We start from the raw sequence: 19,520 nt of genomic DNA, 5'->3' as shown, positions 1-19,520 counted from the left end.
TGTTTTTTTCTTTAAAACGTTTTTAACGTTTAAAACAAAGTACTTTGTTTTAAACAAAAAAAGTTTAAAATACTTATTTTCTTTAAAACAATAATCTAAATAGGCATATATATTACATTTTTACACTCTTAGGTATGGCTTGCCATCTATATTCAACCGGTAGATCAAATTTTGGGAACTTCCCTAATCTCGATCCGCCCAAGTGTTCAATTCCGGAGAAAGAAATCGGGATTTTCCCGATCTCCGTCCGCAGAATATGTAGTTTAGTTTCTTTGTGTTACTTCTACTAGTCGTCTTCATTCTTGATCTTTAAACGCCCATAGACGCAACTCCTGTGTCAGGGCTTTAAACCTCAATGGCTCGGTCTTGAACCTCAAATTAAGGCTGGAAGATGGTTTTGGTAGCAATTTATTCTTGAAAGATGCAGCTTTGCTGGTGTGCATTTCATGTATGTGGGAGGATGGTAAATATCGTGTTTTTTTGTTTGTTTGTTTGTTTGTTAGTTTGTTTTTTCAACAGTTTTATTGGGGACCATTCCCCCTCTTGGGGGATAGATTCATAAAAATTGTTACGTGAAGCAATGAAATAGGCCACTACATGGTAATATCGTGTATTTGTACTTCTTGCTTATATGGGAAGCAGAGAGGGGGCAAAGTTAGCCAATTTTTGGAGTTTAATTTCTTTGACGTAAATTACATTTATTTTCACAACAAACATCAATAACTCAGTCCTTAATTAAGCTAGAAAGATGATTTGGTACCAAAGTATTTTTGAGGGATGAAGCTTTCCGTCAGTTGCGTATTATGTATATAGGGGGTGTATGTACGGCCGAGAGAGGGAGGATGAAGTTGTTTCTTTTATTTTTTCATCATTTTTTTCATCAGGTTTTGGCGGGTATTCCTCCCCCCTTTGTGGTACATCCATAAAAATTGATATGTGAAGTAATGAAGTAGTCCTCTACATGATAGTAACCTGTATGTTTACTTGTTGTTTATAGAGGAAGAGGGGGGTCAAATTTGGTTTATTTACATTTATTTTCGGGACGGTCCCATATAACACAAGATATATTTCACTGAAGTGGTCTAGAGGCATAATTCTTGTTCGTATACATGATGTGTGGAGCAAAAATGATTTGCATATTGACGTGGTACTATAGTGAGGGAGAGGAGAGAATGTCTAATTCAATGAATGTTTTTCTGCGCATATATTTTTTAAATATTTCCTACATAAAACGAATTCATTACGCAATGGCAGCGATGGCTACCATTTCTTATATTATTGTCACAAGTATGTGACCTACACATTAGCATCATTTTGTCAGCGTAGGGTGACAGCAAGGGTTGCCGGGGCCTTGCAAAGTCAATATTTTCATATTTTTAATAATTTTTTGTCTGTTCTTTTTCTACGAATACGGCGGGAATTTCACGAATGTTACCTCGTTGGAATTTGTGGTCTATAAGTTTTCCAATGGTGTATAACTCATGACTTTGTGATAATTAGGGGGTCACCAGAGCCCCAAACGTGAGAGTCTACAATTTTGTTAAAGTCCCTGACGGGTGTCTAGAGTTAATTGTGTTGTTATGCCGTAGACACTAATCATTATTAGCTACCCATGTTGCAGATAGAGATGTATCTTGAAAACTGTTCAGTTAAAATATGTCACTTGCTCCTTGTAGGCTAGTTACTGCTCTTTTCTATGAGTTGTATTTGTCAGAGGATTTATTCTAGCTTATGATGTGAGAACTGTTCATTATTATGGAAATGATAGTGATCAAAATACCCAAGTTTTGAATTTGTGAATTTGTATCTTAGAATAGTGTATAATGAGTTTAACCTCCTTATTCTTGGAAATTAAGAAATGTTCAAATACTTCACGTGAATTTCTGTTGGTTTAGTTATACGCACACTGACGTGCAGAATTTCTTTCAGTAATTCCTGTTATAATAAGAATATAACTCTGCTTGTAATTTACTTCATGCACAAATCCTGCGGAGGATGGGTTGTTTGTTAGAAAATTAAATTAGCTTCTTCAATCTGATATTTTAGTTGTTTTAAACATGTCCAACCAGCATCGAAAAAAAAACACGTTTAAAACAATTTGTTTAAAACGTTTAAAACAAACTGAATAAAACAACAGCCCTCGTTTTAAACATGTTTTAAACACTAGTTTTTAATATTTTGTTTTAAGCATAACCCTGATACAGGGTGGTCCGAAAGTCTTTAAACCCCTTGCATAAATGTCAAATGCTGCAAAATATAATCAAGGGAACAATGTAGGGGAGTAGTAAGGATGAGGAGAAATTGGGAGGACACAGAACAATGAAAGCCGCCATCTTGAAATCCACCATCGTGAATCATACATATAGTTTATAAATTGAAAATATAACATGTTGACGCCTTATGAAAATTGGACATCGGTAGCCAGTACGAAGTTACGACATGTGTTAATATGCATCCAAGAAGCGATTACAGGTTCAATGTGCTCTCCCTCTAATTGTATGTGCAGCTAATAAAAAGATTGTGTAAAACAAATGTGTGTTTGGCCTTAGGATACAAAGTTAAAGTTTGCGGTTTTGTGCTCGCACCATATTCGAAGAAGCGCTAATACTTACTGCAATGTAATTTAGTTCAGGATTACGTTGTTTTGGTAAGTTTAAAAGATTCAGTATAGAATCTCCTTATATACTACTCCATTGACGTGTAATGCACAACAGCTCCACTTGACTGATAGTTTGTCACTGCTATATATATGAGGCTATCACTACAATTTTGATTCAGGGACGAAGGGGAATAAAAATTACATACAAGACAATATGCCCTTTCCCTTTGTAAGGCTCAGATAGCGGATCTCGATTGCGACCACAACAACATTATTCATCACACATTTCCAGTTAGATGGGGCTTAGTCCTTCAGCTGCACTTGGCTGCACCTACTTCCAATGCTCAACCTTTGTAATACTCATGGTCAACTCAATAAACCTTATTTTACAGATAAGCAAGGATAAGCTTAGACTGCAGAGCTACTAACATCAGCGTATATGTAACTTTTCGGTAACAAATCTTTCATATAAATGATATGACAATGAAGAACAAATAGAACTCTTCATTAAACACACAGTATTTGAGTCCAATGTACTATCCAACCGCTTTCATCGATCTCAGAAACGATATAAATGGTTAAAAACATCATATTGTTTGGTTCATTTTTTTACTGATTTTTCGGCACTTTTATTTATTCGTGTTTACATGCATGTTATGGACAGCGAAAATATTCCTATGGCCTGAAACGCTGGGTTTGGAAACAGGAGAGATATTTATAATCAAGTATCAATACAGATTTCATAGGTAGTGAAGTTGACAAAATCGATTTTTGACCTCTTTTCCCAGTTTCCGGCCACTATGCGCTGCAGTAGCGTTTTACCCCAGTTTGAACTCGTACAGCATACACACCCTTATGGCGCTCTGTGGATGCCTCATGTTCACTCTGTCCTTATGCAAGTTCATGGTGTAACTGAACTGCCACGACCAGGTAGTACATTAGATATACACACACCAACAACAGACCTTCGCCTTATCTCCATTCGCATTTAACTCACAGTTTGAGAATCAATTGTACACACACCTCCAAAAAAAGCGATAGAACTTTCTTGGTTACCTTATAGTTTCTAATCCATAGTGATTGGGATAGGTGGAATGATTTAAATGACGTTTAAATCCAAGTTTAGTTCACAGTGGAGGTGATACCCTCCTCACAGTGGAATGGAGTGGGAAGGGCAGACACTTAAAAATGATCGAAAATTACTAATATTAGTGTCTAATTTACAGTTTTTGGAGTCCTTAAGTTGGTAACAGTTCTGATTTCCTCTAAGTCAAACTTAAGTAAAAAATGGGAGTTATGTCCCCTAGCACACCTAGGGGGTGGAAAGAGTGTGAAATGTAAAACTAAAAAAAAAATAGTCTATATTATTATCGAATCTATAGTTTTCTGTGTCCTTGAGATCAAGAGTCACAATTCCGATAGCGTTAAAGTCCAAGTTCAACCTTCATGAGCATGGAGGATGGCATTGGGGGAATCAAATGACCCAAAACTAATGTCGAATCCATAGTTTTGGGGGTCGCTAAGGTGATTTGTGAAAACATCCGATGACATTAAACCCTAGTCTAAGTAAGAATGGGCATGTCAGCTTGATTAGAAATTTACAGGGAAAACAGCGAAGGCGTTGCTCGTACCTTATATTTGGATGTAGGAGTATGAATATATATTCTAGCGTGACTCTAGAAGGCCTGGAGTAGTTTCAACCAAACTTGGTAGCCGTATGACTTATAATTTAGATAAGATATAGTGGGAGTAAGACACTCTTAGGATGCGGAAGTTTTAAGGGCTGATATGTAAAATAATGCAAAACAGCTGATATTAGTGAGTAACCCATAGGTTTCGGGGTTGTTGAAGTAAATAGTGACGTTTCCAAAGCCGTTCAGGTCCAAGCTTAGTTGCATCGGGAGCTGAGAAGAAGTTAAAAACATAATGAAAAAATGACTGAGATTAGTGTCGAGATTAGTCGGGAAAATGTCTGTCACGTTTGAAATGATTTTTGCAACATACGAGGAAAGTGTGTGATGTCACTCAGAGATAATTGCACCAAATTTGGTGTAGGAGTAGCTAATGGGAATAGAAAGAAATCAGAAATAATGAGCCCTACTGATCTGGAGAAGTATGGCATGTCAATCATATATTGATGGGACGGGGCATTTGCGCGCTGTGGCGGCCAATGCAGAAGAAGGTAAATAAATAGAACGAAAACAGAAAAGATGAGATGCACAGAAAATGCGCCAATGTCCGCTCTCAGTCTCACCAGAGGAATGAAGGGATACTAAATCTATCAACTGCTCTTGCAATTACCCACCTTATCTCTTGTTCATTGAGTATGCATCACTAGAAAGCCTAAAGAAATTATATTAAGAAAATAAAGAAAATATATACACAGAAGTAAATCGATGTCGAAGACGAAACTCGAATCTGTGACTTGTACTTTCTGAACTGGTCAATGGATGTTGAATCTTACTCAACCATCAAGGAGGCATAAACAGATCTGGAAGAGCAGACTTGTACACAGTTTGTGATGCCAGACTTTCAACGTGTGCTGTGGAACTATTGCATTATAAACAAAACAGTTCAGAGAACCGTATTGGTGTTAAAGTGGATAGGTATGTGCAAGGCCTGAACATGCGACACCGGGTTACAGCAACTGTTGTAAGAAATTCAGATGGGAACGTAGAGCTTCGGGGACGTCGATGATCGTAAGTTAATCGTACATAGTACGCGTGCGTGAAACACTGTGAAGAGTTGTGTCCAAATGGGCAGTTGTAAGGGTCGGTGGTATCAAGGGAAAATAGGAGAGTTAAGACAAACTAAATTTTCTGAACAATTATAAGAAATTGCTATAGTGATGAGTTTAGCATATATATGTATTTTATTTAACTTCCGCATTGGCCGCAACAGTGAGCAAAGGCTTCGTCCCATCAATATCTGATTGACAGGCTATACTTCTCCAGAACTATAGGGCCTATTATTTCTGATCCGAATACCTACGAAACGAATGATTCCTCACGTTCTTTTCTATTCTCATTAGCTAATCCTACACCAAATTTGGTGCAATCAACTCTGTGTAACACCACACCCTTACCTCGATAGTTAGTACCAATCTAAAACTATTTTTTTAATCATATCAATTTAATTAAAGGGCGTAGTCTGTGGGTTCAAACTTTATGCCAAAAGTAGAGTATCTTCTGTATTTATCATTACACAGTCCTCAAAATATGTACCCTAAGAGAGATTCAAATATTTTCTATAAACTTTTGTTCTCGTGGGAAGAACGGACATTGAGCTAGTAATTTATAAGGCAACATGAACTAGAATAAGATCACGGATATTTCTGATCGACGTGGAAAATCGAAATTTTAAGTGACCCAACAGAAAATAGCTGTTGGAGAGAAACCAACAGCAAAATTGATAAAAATATATTTATTATATTTTCAGGAGGTAAGAAAAGGGGGCAAAAAATTTTCCATGTTATTTAAAGTTTTTTTGCACATAAAATCTTATGTTTTAAGAAATTGCAATTGAAATAAAAACTTGAAATTCGGGATGCTTGTAGGATTTTAACAGCGATATCTAAGTAAATCACACAGAGAAAGAATTCCAGGTATAGTGCGATTTTGTGGGGAACTGAAAAATCATCCTTGTGTTATTCAAGTGGGGTACTTTCTACACTCCATAATTAGTAGAAACTTCCGATAAGACAACAATGATAAAGTTTGGCATGTTTGTAGTCGCTGGGAACCAACCTACAGAAATATTGCCAAAAATGAATATCTTTAACTTCTATAGGCTCTAAGGGGAGAACAAAACTTTTTCCATGATATTTATTTTTAATGAAAAACTTAAAAGATCAGGTTCTTGTAATGGAAATTTCCACTAAAATACAAATTTAAAACATGTATTTAAATTACAAAAACCTAAAATATATATATAAAATATTCTTTTATAATATTTCTTCAAGCACTTCAGTATTTGAAGATATTAAGGAAAGAAATGTCATTCGAATTGTCTGCGGAAAGAGCGCAATTTTGTATATGCCCACTTCATAATTGTATATGTCCATGACGATATCTGACTTTGCCCAGCATAAACATTGTGGAAGATTGCATAATTATATCTTTATATGATACTGTAGACAACTCGAATTTTGTATATAATAAAAGAAGGAGAATTTATGAGAACTGATTCATCGCAAAGCCGATTAATGTAAAACGAGCTTAAATAAGACGAGAAGACACGAAGAGCATTAAAGCAAGTGTATTGGGTTTCTCACACACACCAAAATCTCTTATAATGAGAGTAACTGAACTAAATGAAGAAAAGTTAAGCCCTCCCGTTGGTCTAGTAGTTAGTACGTATCAATTTTGTGACGTACTCCCGGCTTCTATTACTGGTGCGAGAGCACAAAATTAAATTTCATCATGGGGCGCGGTGGCTCAGTGGTAGAGCTTTCACCTCCGGTGTATGGGGTCCCAGCTCGCGCCGTGTGGACTTTGTGGTGGACAAACACCGTGCTCGTGGGTTTTCTCGAGGATCTCCTGTTTCCTCCCACTTTCTTCATTTCACTCATCTCTCATCATCACCGTCTCCTTTAGCTTAACCGGCATTACCGTGGGATGTAAAACCTAAAGATTTCATTTTTTTAAAATTTCATCACTACTCTTTTTCATTACTGTCTACTTTAGCCTAAAGGGCGTAGTCATGGAATGTTTAAAATAATCATTTCTTTTTATGTAAAGAGGTAAGTGAACTAGCTGCTATGTGCACATGATACAATTTGTTCAAAGACAGTCTCAAATACATGTTATTATTTAATTATCGGTTTCATTTCTTTCGAATCTCTGTAGAATGTCGCGGGCTCTGAACATGAAGCCTGCAGCTAGCCGAAGGCTTGTCATTTTTTGGCATCCTTATGTTTATTATTATTTAATCTTCAACCCAATAACATTTATTAAATACTTCTTATTTAGTCTAGAAACTATATTTGTGGAAACGCACTTAAAAAAAAATCTATCCGTATTTAAAGAAGAAATATATACATCTGCCTATTCGATTAAAATTATCACCACAGAATGTTTCTCTCTATAGTACATGTTTCCTTAACATTTTGTAGAGGAATTGTTACTAGTAATTGGAAGAACTGTGGACAACACGACGTGTGTAACCATATAATTGAGTGTACGGATTAGTTTTGAATGGATCACAGTTTACCTACTCAATGGCAAATCGACGACAGTGAAAGCCTATTGCAATTAAATTACTTCAAGCGTGACCGTATCGTGGAATGACATTAGAATCGCAGCTCGTATAGGTAGTAGTGTGTCACTGATAGTAATCACGATGGAAGATAATGAATTATCGTAGCAGACATGATTCTTTCCCAGACGTACCAGAGTGCCAGAACACGGTCATTCGCGCTGTCCTAACTGGCAGGAGCCAAAGTGGTCACGGCCTGAGGAGACGAGCACTACTTTCCTGCGTTACAAGCCCACGATCATCCTTGGCTGCTCCTCATAATCTAGAATGTCCTTTGTGCTGTCAGAAAACAATTCAGGTGCTGTTTGAGTGTCCGTAGGTGGCCAGATGAGTGGAGAATCTAGCATGTGTTCACTCTTAACATACAACCCCTACACCTGACATTTGGGTATGGGAGACAACAAGCAACACATGCTGCTTGCCTCTAATCTTTCATCCAGGAGAATATGAGCTGTGCTTCACACATTCTTGGGTTCATCAATTATGTTCTTCCACGTTATCTGGACACTTCGCGTGACAACACGTTCCTCAGGATAACGAGTACCTCCTCGCCGCAAGGGCAAAATAGCCCTGGCGTACGTGCACCAAATGGATACGTACTAATTACTAGACCAACGGGGAGGGCTTAACTTTTCGTCATTTAGTTCAGTCACTCATATTATAAGAGATTTTTGTACTGGTATAAGGGCCAATCCATCTGAAGTAGTCCAAAGATGGCGAGAATGGTTGCTCGACCATCTCCGAAAATTATATAAATTGGAGTGTGATGAACCTTGTGTATGAGAAGGTCAATAACACTAATTCCGTTATCGTATGTATATACAAGTGTTCCTGAATGGCCATCTTTGTTGTCGGTGGAGTGTCATTTTTTGCATTTGCAAGCGTTTACGAAAACAAAAGTTGCTCAGGACGTACGTATCAGACAAACACCAAACAAAAACGAATGTTTAGAGGAAAGACTGAGGTACACGGAAAATAGATAAACTTGCTTCTAAATAAATTTGTAGTGTTGTAAACCAATACATGAAATCACTAGGAAAAGTACAGAAAATTACACTTTTAAAGGGTCTGTATTTGGGAATGGCATAAAGTGGGGATTCATAAGTTTTGTGCTGAATACTATTGCATGTAAGGAGTCTGCAGAAATATCCACACCTATGATACTACTTGCACAGTAGATTTATGGGGATCCGAAAGTTGAAGTTTGTGATTTTGATGACATGCTTGGGGAGTGATATCTCAGGAGCACATAGTGCCAAAAATTGCTGCATAGACCACAAAGTAATTCTGTATGTGAATAAACTATTGTCAAAAAATCATGACTGATATTACATAGACAGAAAAATAAGGACATGGTAAAAACGCGAAGAAACCAGGTGCATGACGATGGTTGTAGCCCGGAAAAATTTAAATGTTTTGATATGTTTCATGCTAGATCTCAAAACACTACGCATGGTTCAGCAATTAGGTCCACTTTTGTTTGTGTTAAGTTGTGCAAAAACTTGCAAGCGGCGTTTGTTCCGTCTTTCTAGCTCAATGATCATTGAAACGTCTATATGATAAGGGAGTTAGCTCCCCCTTGGACCAACGACAGTCATCGTCGCACTTGACCGCGGTATTAAGACACTTAATGTATCAGCAATCATTGAAATCCAATTCTAGTTACAGAAGTTAATGTGTTCAAAAGGTTGCATTACACCTATCTATTCTATCCTGCTGAAAACGGAGTATTTGTGAAAAATATTTAAAATGATTTGTTGTTTCCCTTCTCTTCTATAGCATTACAGTAATAGCTTTTAGTAGCTACAATTACAACAAGTTCTGTTAGTTACACGATTTAAGCAGTGTTGCAAACTTCAGCAGTTCACTTAATTGCACGATTTAAGCAGTGTTGCAAACTTCAGCAATGTTTATAATATTTCCGAAACGGTTTGAGATATCAAAGTGCTGTAAAAGGCAAAATAATTTACACATCCATTTTAAACCACACAAGTAACTAGATATGATACTTATCTAAGCATTTTTTTGGAAATAAAGGCTTTCAATAAATTAAAATTTTCAAGCCTGGTAACTTCGTTTCTATTCATTCGAAACAAGTCATACCATGAACATGGAATCAAACACTGAAGTACTTTCGATGTGCATTATCCTGTGGATCTCCGTTATACTGTATTTACGTTAGAGGCTTCCGAACTTTGGATGTTTCTAATACTATAAAATCATTGGTTTGCAATACTGAAGAATAAAAGTGATATTTTTTGTTTATGTTTGACACCTTAATTTGAAATATGTGACAATCTGACGTAGTGCCATTTGAAAAAAAATATAACTTTATATTGGGTTGGCAACACTGTTTGTTAGGTCGTTCTGTTTAATACATATATAGATACCCCCCTTCTTATACTTGCTTTGTGCAACGTTTCGCCTTTCTCTCTCTTTTGGTTTGTCCGTTATAGCGGATTGTCAAGATAAATTGTCCACCCTATAGACGTGGCAATGATCATGGAGCTAGAAAGATGGAACAAACGCCACTCGCAAGCTTTTGTACAACTTAACCTAAACAAAACCGGGCCTAATTATTGAGCCATGCGTAGTTTATGAGATCTAGCATGAAACATATCAAAACATTTAAATTTTTCCGAGCTACAACCATCGTCACGCACGTGCTGTCTTTGCGTTTTTTACCATGTCCTCACTTGTTTCTTCATGTAATATCAGTCATTATTTTTTGGCAGTAGTTTATTCACGTACTGAATAATCATACCTTGCACATGTAATCACAAAATGCCACATTACTAAATTGTATAATTTATTATTTTCTGTCAGCCTATTGCATTGATTGATAACAACACAATGTCAATTGACAGATAATGGTGAATAACAATGTTCACGCTATTTCCATGGAGCAACTGAGTCGATACATTAGCTTGGTACATACTTCACGATACAAAATAATGATCAAGCCATTTATGTAATCACTATTGCTCAGTTTACTATATCATTGTATTGTAATTAAAATTTGGTATGGTTCATAGAATTTCTTGCTGTCAGCAACTAGAATTCAGTTCAAGTGATGTGTTATCAACTTATGATCCAAATTGAACTTTCTTTTAATCGCTGTAAAAATACTTTTATCTGCATCAAGTTTTTGATCATCGTCTGTAATTCTATTCTTTCATATTAACCCCTAAATTTCTGTCGAACACTGAAGTTCTTACAGGTCTTTGAGTCAACTACATAGCTTATTTTTATCTCTGATCTTCCTGCTTGTAAAATACCTCACAGCTTCATTTAGTAACTCTTGCAAATTTCATTATGCTTTTACTGTCTACATATCTTGTGGAGGAATTTTTGGTATTTCACTTGCTGGAGCACAGGCATGCTTAGAAATCTTCAGCTGTTGGTTTATGAAATATTTCTTGCCTCGGAAGTCCAGCATTCTTATATTCCTTTTTGCTCTACTCTTTTAATGATTAATTTTCTTTTACCTAGTTATATTTCACGATTAATGGCACAGCACAAAGGATAGTATTTCAAATAGATACTTCAAGAAATTAGAACATTGCATATAGTATTACATGAAAGTTGGCTTTGATTTTTGTGGTTGATCATATTGACATTTTCTCTATTTTTAGGTCTTCTAAAATGACAAAAATGAAACAAAATATGGTTAATTTCTTTCTCACGATCGAAATACGTAGTAAACAAGATATATTATGAAACTAGGTAATTCTGCAAAAATCACAATTTGTAGAAATCAGGCAATTTCCCTATATCTGCCTACTTTGTGAACACTAATGAAGAAAGATCTCTTCGTTGTTTCGAAAGAATTTCTTGATTGTATAAAAGAAAATTTTCCAGATGGAGAGAGAAAAAAGTTAACTTATATTAATTACCAATTTAAAATACTGTGGTCACCTGAAGTAACGTCACTTCATAGTTAGTATTACATGCCGTAGTTACTTTAATATCATACAAGAAATTGGGCATGTTTTTCCTTTGTTTTCTATATTTCGAAGATTCTATTCGATCTTTTGTATCGATTTCATGTGATTCGATGCCATTTGCAATTGTTATTGATCTCTATGGAATGAAATGTTATTAATGAGGGATGTGATATGGAATCTGAGTACTTTATGTCCCACCCATTAGTAGTCACTGTTAGGTAAAAAATTGGTCACATATGATTAATCGTGCACATCTAAAGTCTGCACAAACAACTTACAAGTATTCGTGATGAATGTGACGCTTACTTAGGTCCACTAAATAAAATTTAGACTCTAAAATATTATCGGAAATATCATCTACTTTTCTATAGTTATTGTGACATGAGACTGATTTTTTCATGAATAACTATCGTCCACGAGACCACAGCATGATAAAATTAACTATGTGTTTATATGTTAACCCTGTCTCTAGAGGGTTAACATGTCCATGAATCAGCAGAGTCAACATCATCATCATCGGAAGAATTCTATTGCCACAGATCATCAGCGAATTAAGAAGGCAAGATTCATTACATTCCTCCTACAGAAATTCTTTAATATAAAATTCATCAATTGCAAATTCCTTCTTCCCCAGCTCCTTTGGCTTCTATCATTTTTGTAGATTGCATAGATCTCTCAAATAATGTCTAACGATTTCCTTTTCTTCTTTTAGCGGAATCAGAATTGATCGTCCTCAACTTCTCCTAACGCTCTTTTGTTGAATTATTATCGTTACACCCAAGGAAGTTCTTTTATCCTCCACTCTCATATTTCAAAAGCTTTCTCATCGCTCTTTTTTAACTTCTACGCGTTTACCACGTAGAGTATAAAACTCCGTAGAATGTTTGATTAGTTCTAATGAGTTTGATTTACCAAAAATCCATCGTACATTACACTTACACTGAGAAAAAAATTGTAGGTGGCGTACTTAAAAAGGTAGGTTACATGCATAATTCCTGCAGTTTTTGGACTTAACGTACAGCAGACGTATAACTGAAAACGCATGTCTTATAATACTCTCTGTATAAGTATTCCATCTATACGTATTTTCCGTATGAAACAATATAGGATCTCACATACAAATGGACGATCTCACATACAAATGGACGTGTATAACTTATAGCTGAGGAATGTAACGTAAGTATATGCATGTTATATACGGAAAACTGTTAAATGGCAGACACGCTGCAACGACATGTTGTAACACCTAAGGGCAGTGTGTATGTAGCATATGGATAATGTATGCTCCATACTGATTTCTGTAGTAAGCAAAAGGATTCCGTATGTTTGTACAATATACCGCTGTCCGGAGAACGGATTTTTCTCAGTGTACTATGTCTGTGTATCCGTCCGACTGGGAGAGAATTAAATCTCAATCACTACTTGATTGGATCACCATCAATTTTGGCCAGGGTGTATGAGATCAAACATTAGGAATCGAATTTGTTGTTAGATGTAATCCATCCACAAGAAGAGGCAGAAATCAAAGATTTCCAGTTTCAACGTGTATGACTATAGAACAGAAACTGTAGTTAATAGCGAGAAGGGATTTCCTACAATTGATTAAGCGTCCCAAGAATATATTTAATTTCTAGTTTAACTTTGTACTAAAACCAAAACTGATAGAAATCGACCACAACTTTCGATTTCAATATTGATATACATAGAATAAAAACAAAAAGACATTTCTTGTGGAGTTTCTTTTCCAATCGAATAGATATACGAATCACATTTCTGTGAATTACCAGTATCTATGGTCTTTTAAGCCTGTCGTCTCTAATGGATGACGTACCTCCATGATCTCACCACCCGGGGAAGTGGAGAAGAAAAGAAGCGATCTGTGATCTTTCAGTTAGTTACCATCCCGGCATTGGTTCCGAGTGTATGTGGGCAAAAGGGTATGTACTCCAACGACTCCGTTTCTATGGGAGCATTGCCCCCACGTAGCTTGCCAATAGAGACATTGTCTCACCCGGAAAGCTCATCACTGAGAGAAGAACAAGAAAATGGTTAAAAAGGCGATATCCACTTTATAAAAGGCCCATCAAATTTCAAACGCCAGGAGGAACTGAAATTTTGAATTCCTGGTAATATTTTAAAATCTGCTTTGGTCAACTTTTGGAACACCCCTCACAGACGCAATACCTATCCAAACAAAGATTCCGAAAAAAAATACCTGGCCAATTTTATTAATTAATTTATTTATTTATTTTGCATGACACATCATTTGTCTTATTTTGCATATAATGCAAAAATATTTCCGTTTCCCTGTCATGTTAATTCCTGTAATGTTATGTAAACTTTATAATATTTAAAAGATATGAGATTCATCTAACTAGTAATGTGCTTGAACCTGAACGCAGAAAGTGGGGGTGATTTATATATTTCCTACAAGCCTGGATCAAGGTAAAATCAAAACCGGTTACCAAAATTGGGGAGGTGTCATGCATTTTGCTTGGGAGCAGCACTTCTCCCATTTTCATTAAGATCTTTATGCCTGTCTACAAACTCCGTTGCAACCATGAAAAATGTGAAACGGTGAGACAGATATGAAAACAGAAAAACATGCCTTTCATCATTTTAAAAGTACAACATATCAACGTAAAATAAATTGTCCCAGAGTCACCCGCAGGGTCCCAGACGGAGTCCAACTTAAAATTTTTAAATGGAAAGAGGGGCTAACTTCCATATCATATGAAAGTTGGTGTTAAAGGAAAGAAGAAGATTCAACACCAATTTTCATACTATATGCAAATTGACCTCCCTTTCCACTTAAAAAATTTGAGTTGGACCCCGTCTGTGACCCTGCGAGGAACTGTGGGACAATTTATTTTACTTTGATGCGTTGTACTTTTGAAATGATGAAATATATTTTTTTCTGTTTTATTTATTTATTTATTTATTTTATTTATTGAACAAATTCCCAGGTACAGCATAATTGTGCCATTTTTCACAGGGAAATGTCAACAAGCGGAAAAAAAAGAAAAAATAAACAACAACAGTAACATCAATAGTATTAACCTCTACGGTCCCCCAGTACTCATTTGAGTACATTCATTTTAATATTTCGTAAATATATGTCGTTTCATTTCAATCGCACCCTTACACGTTTTGCTTCTCAAGTACTCATTCGAGAACAAATTTAGTGCACTCTGGGTCCATCAGATAGGAGCATTGAGCATACAGTGTTAGATTCAAAAGTATGGCTGCAGCAGGAGAGGAAGGGATTGAAAGTCCAGACAAAAAAACGTGAGTATATTATTTGATTTACCTTCGGTATAGTATAAAAAATTATTTTCTTGTAGTTTAATGGAAACTTCTTGATATAAAAACATTACTCGTGATTTGGACGTTCTGTACATTTCACAACTTAGTAAAAATTATCATGTACTCAGATGGGTACTTCGGGACTTATGTATACATATTATTTCCCTGTACTCATTTGAGTACTTTTCATATTGCTAGATATTTTTTATCTTTCAAAAGCTATTTTAAGTTTTGTTTTCTTTTAATTGCATTAAAAATAAATATGCTCCATTTTGTAGATAACTTATCTCATGATTCGAATCACCAGACAAAATTTGGAAAGTGAAGCCAATAGTTGATGAGATCCAACACGGTTGTAACCTGCTATCACAAACAAAAGTCCGTTGCTATCGACGAACAAATTATACATTTTTCAGGACAGAAAATAACTGAAGGTTTGAAGCAGTATGTTCCTTCCAAGCCCAATCCTTGGAGATTAAAAAAATTGCTCTTGCAGTGTGTGATGGTTTGCTTTTAAATTTTTTGAAATATCAAAGTAAAAATACATTTCTTGAAGAGTTAGCGAAAGTGTATGGAGTAGGAGGAGCTGTTGTAAAAAATTAATTGAACCAATGGATTCTGTAAAATTTGTGTATACTGACAAGTTCTTTACAAGTGTATGCATTGCTGAAAAAGTATTGGAGGCAAATGACATTGTGCTGGTACAGTAATGCGAAACAGGACAGGAAGAGCATTTAAAAATCTGAAGAGTGATAAGGAAATGGTAAGAGGCGAAGTGATGTCGTATGTAGAAATGATGGTAAAATAGTTATAGTTAAATGGAAGAACAATAAGAGACTTCTCTTCTTATCTACGGCTTTTAATAGTTTACCACAAGATCAAGTCCTAAGATACAGCAAAGAATTCAAGTGTCATATTTATGTTCCTAGGCCTTCTGTAGTAAAACATAATAATGAGAAAATGGGGGTGTAGATTTGCAAGATAGATTGATTTCGTACTACAGAATCTCCACTAAGACTAAGAAATGGACTGTAAGAGTACACACTCATTTCTTGGATTTTGCTGTTGTATTTTGAATAAAATAGATTGTAAGCTTGCAGGTACACCAAAAAAGACGATTTTGATCTGTTAAGAATTTAGATCAGACATTGCTAATTCTCTATTAGCATCTGACCCAGAAAACGTGACAGTCCCAAAGTTGACAGGCCAAGTAACAATAACAGTAAGATGATTTCTGTGAAAAAAAGAGAACAAAATGTTATGCCTATGCCTCAATATCATGTAAAGTATGATTCAGTAAATCACTGGCCAGATCATGTCCCTGGTAAATCACAATATCGATGTAGGTTTAAAAATGCAGAGAAAGAACAAGGATTAAATGCATAAACTGCGAAGCTTTCCTTTGCTTGCAAAATAGAAGTTGTTTTCTTGCGTTCCACACCAGGTAAATCCATTCACCGGGTTTGCAAGGTTATATGTTATGAAAACAACAGTGCATGCTAGATAGTATTACCCACGGCAAATGTAAAGTTATTCTCGAGATGTAAAATGCATGATTGTTCTAATGAAACATTTAAATTACATGATTATGTTAGCAGCTTATCTTATAAGGTACTGAAGGTAAAAATATACAACTAGTACATTTTCTTTATTTCTCATATTGTTAAGATACATCACAAAATTATAGCATAATTTCTTGTAAACACTGCAACAATATTTTCGCCTTTAACTTTTGATTTTTCACTAAACAATTGCAAAAAGTCGTTTATGGTATGCAGTGAATTCAACTAAATTCTCATAAGTAATTATACTCACACTGAATGTATCACGAATGATGTTAAAATAAAGAATTTTGTTTCAAAACAAAACAACTAAATCTTAATTGATACCTGGCTTCTAATACTTGCTTCGTTTCTTGCAAAAACATCCTTTATTTATTTTTATATTTACGATAAATATATGTAGTACGCCCCTAAAGTACTCAAATGAGCACATACCCTCCCTCTGCCCCTTTGGCACATTTTAATATGAAATTGCTTTTAATACACTGATATACATATAACTAACTAGAAAATATTCAGAAATAATTTTTTGGTGCAGTAAAATAAATTCGGGACCGTAGAGGTTAACAAAGAGTGCACAAGTAATATTATTTAGCCAGCACGCGTTTTATTGCTCTTTCAAACACCGGGTAGCTCGAAAAAATGTCCACCTCACTTGTCAGATTATTATAATAGTTGGGTACTCGGTGAAAAAGAGACCTCTGTATAATTGTCAACCTAGGGCGTGCAAGATGGAATAGGTAGGTATTCCGGGTTTTGCGGGAAGGGACATGTAAGGATAGTTGTTGAATTAGAGTTTCTGATCTTAGGTTCCCATTTACAATCCTATGAAGAAACTTCAAATCCGAGGTATTTCTGCGTACTTCCGGCGTCTGGATATTAAGATATCGCAAAATTTCCTCCTTAGGTAATATTCGAAGAGCGGGAACACGAAAACGTACTATTGCAATAAAGAAATTGAGAACAGACTCAAGTCTAGAGAGATGTGTAGGTGCGGCCATGGCCCATATGGGAGAGCAGTATTCGATCTTGGGTGCTATTAGAGTTTTATAGAATGTTGTTAATGATGCCACAGTACGTAGTTCAGTGAATCGGTAAAGAAGCCCAGCATTCGCATTGATTTCTTAACTATTGAGGAGATGTGGTCAGAGAACGAGAGTTTCGAATCAAAGATGACACCAAGATCATTATGACTGGAAGAATGTGTTATAGGGGAATCGTTAATATGGTATTTGGAGGGAACAGGAGACTTTTTCAGAGTAATCGTAACACCGTCACATTTCTTGCTGTTAAGTTTCAATTGCCACATTTCACACCAGTCTAGAAGATAATTTATGTCTTCCTGTTGGGCAATTGTGTCATGGAAACATGATATTTCTCTATATAATTTGCAATCGTCAGCAAAACGCAAAAGGCCACTAGGATTAACTGATAGGTGAGAGTAGAGATCGTTCATATACAGGACAAATAGCAGGGGCCCTAGTACGCTTCCCTGAGGCTCCCCCGAGATCACAGGTTGGGGGTTAGGAGTCGCCCCTGAAATAACAACTTTCTGTTTACGGCCCTTTAGATAGCTGGTGATTAAAGAGAGAAATTTACCATGTACATTAAACCTATTGGCAAGCTTGTGGAGAAGAAGAATGTGACTGACAGAATCAAAGGCCTTTGAGAGATCAAGATAAATGACATCTAATTGAGTATTGTTATTTATACATTGAACTGCACAGGAAAGAAGAGTACTTAAGTTTGTGAGACTTGAGCTTTTCGGTAGAAAGCCTTGCTGAGAGGTGTGAATGTAAGGCGACGTGGAATTTGAGAAGCCTGTCATTGATTATTTTTTCGCAGATAATAAATATTACAGAAAGAAGAGATATTGGCCTATAGGAGGATACTTGATCTTTAAGTCCTGATTTATATATTGGGGTCACATAAGCTAGTTTCCAGCTGGTAGGATAATATCCTTCTCTGAGGCATCTATTGAATAGGATGGATAAAGGAACTGAAATAGCTGAAGCAGTTTTGTTAAGATAGAGAGAGCGAATGTTGTCGGGCCCAAGAGATCTATGTGGAGAAAGCGACTGCAAGAGAACCGAAACCTCACCCGGGGTGGTAGAGAGGTCTGATAAGGTGTTAGTACAAATGAGGAGGAGAGAGGAAGGTGGGTTGTAGGGGGAAAGGCGGTAAATGTTTTACAGAAATAGTTATTAAAAAGGTCGGGTCTCTGACCATCACTAGCTTCAAAATTCTCGCCATGAACTGTTGCTGGTATGCCGGGAGATTTCAATCGAGATTTAATCTCATTTCGATCGAGTTTTCATATCTTTCTCACCGTTTCAGATTTTTCGGGGTTGCAACGGACTTTATAGACAGGCTTGAAGATCTTAATAAAAATGAGTGAAGTCCTGCTCCCAAGCGGAATGCATGAGACCTTTCCAATTTTGGTAACCAGTTTTGATCTTACCTTGACCCAAGCTTTCAGGAAATATATATATCACTCCTACTTTGTGGGTTCAGGTTCAAGTACATCCCGGGGTAAGTGACATATTTAGACATTCTTAATAAATGAAACGAAGGCTTAGGGGGAACAACTAGTCTTCGTTAGACATACTAATCGTAAAAGATCGCATTCCGCTTGTACATCCATCATCATCTCTCTCTCACACACAGAGATAAATTTTTCATAATATTATCATTGGTGGCCCTAATGTAATTTTGAAAACTCGGCGCCGCTGCATGCTGCAATTTGCCTGGTGTGAATGAAGTAAACCCACGAAAATCTCATGCAGGATGACTGGCTGAAAAGGCTTTTACACCTTTTCGACTAAGTGTCCCCACTTGTAATCTTTGCGA

Source organism: Thermobia domestica, chromosome 6, assembly GCF_964235325.1.
Source record: "Thermobia domestica chromosome 6, izTheDome1.hap1.1, whole genome shotgun sequence".
NCBI classification, from domain to species: domain Eukaryota; kingdom Metazoa; phylum Arthropoda; class Insecta; order Zygentoma; family Lepismatidae; genus Thermobia; species Thermobia domestica.
Note: the sequence above shows the minus strand (reverse complement) of the source record.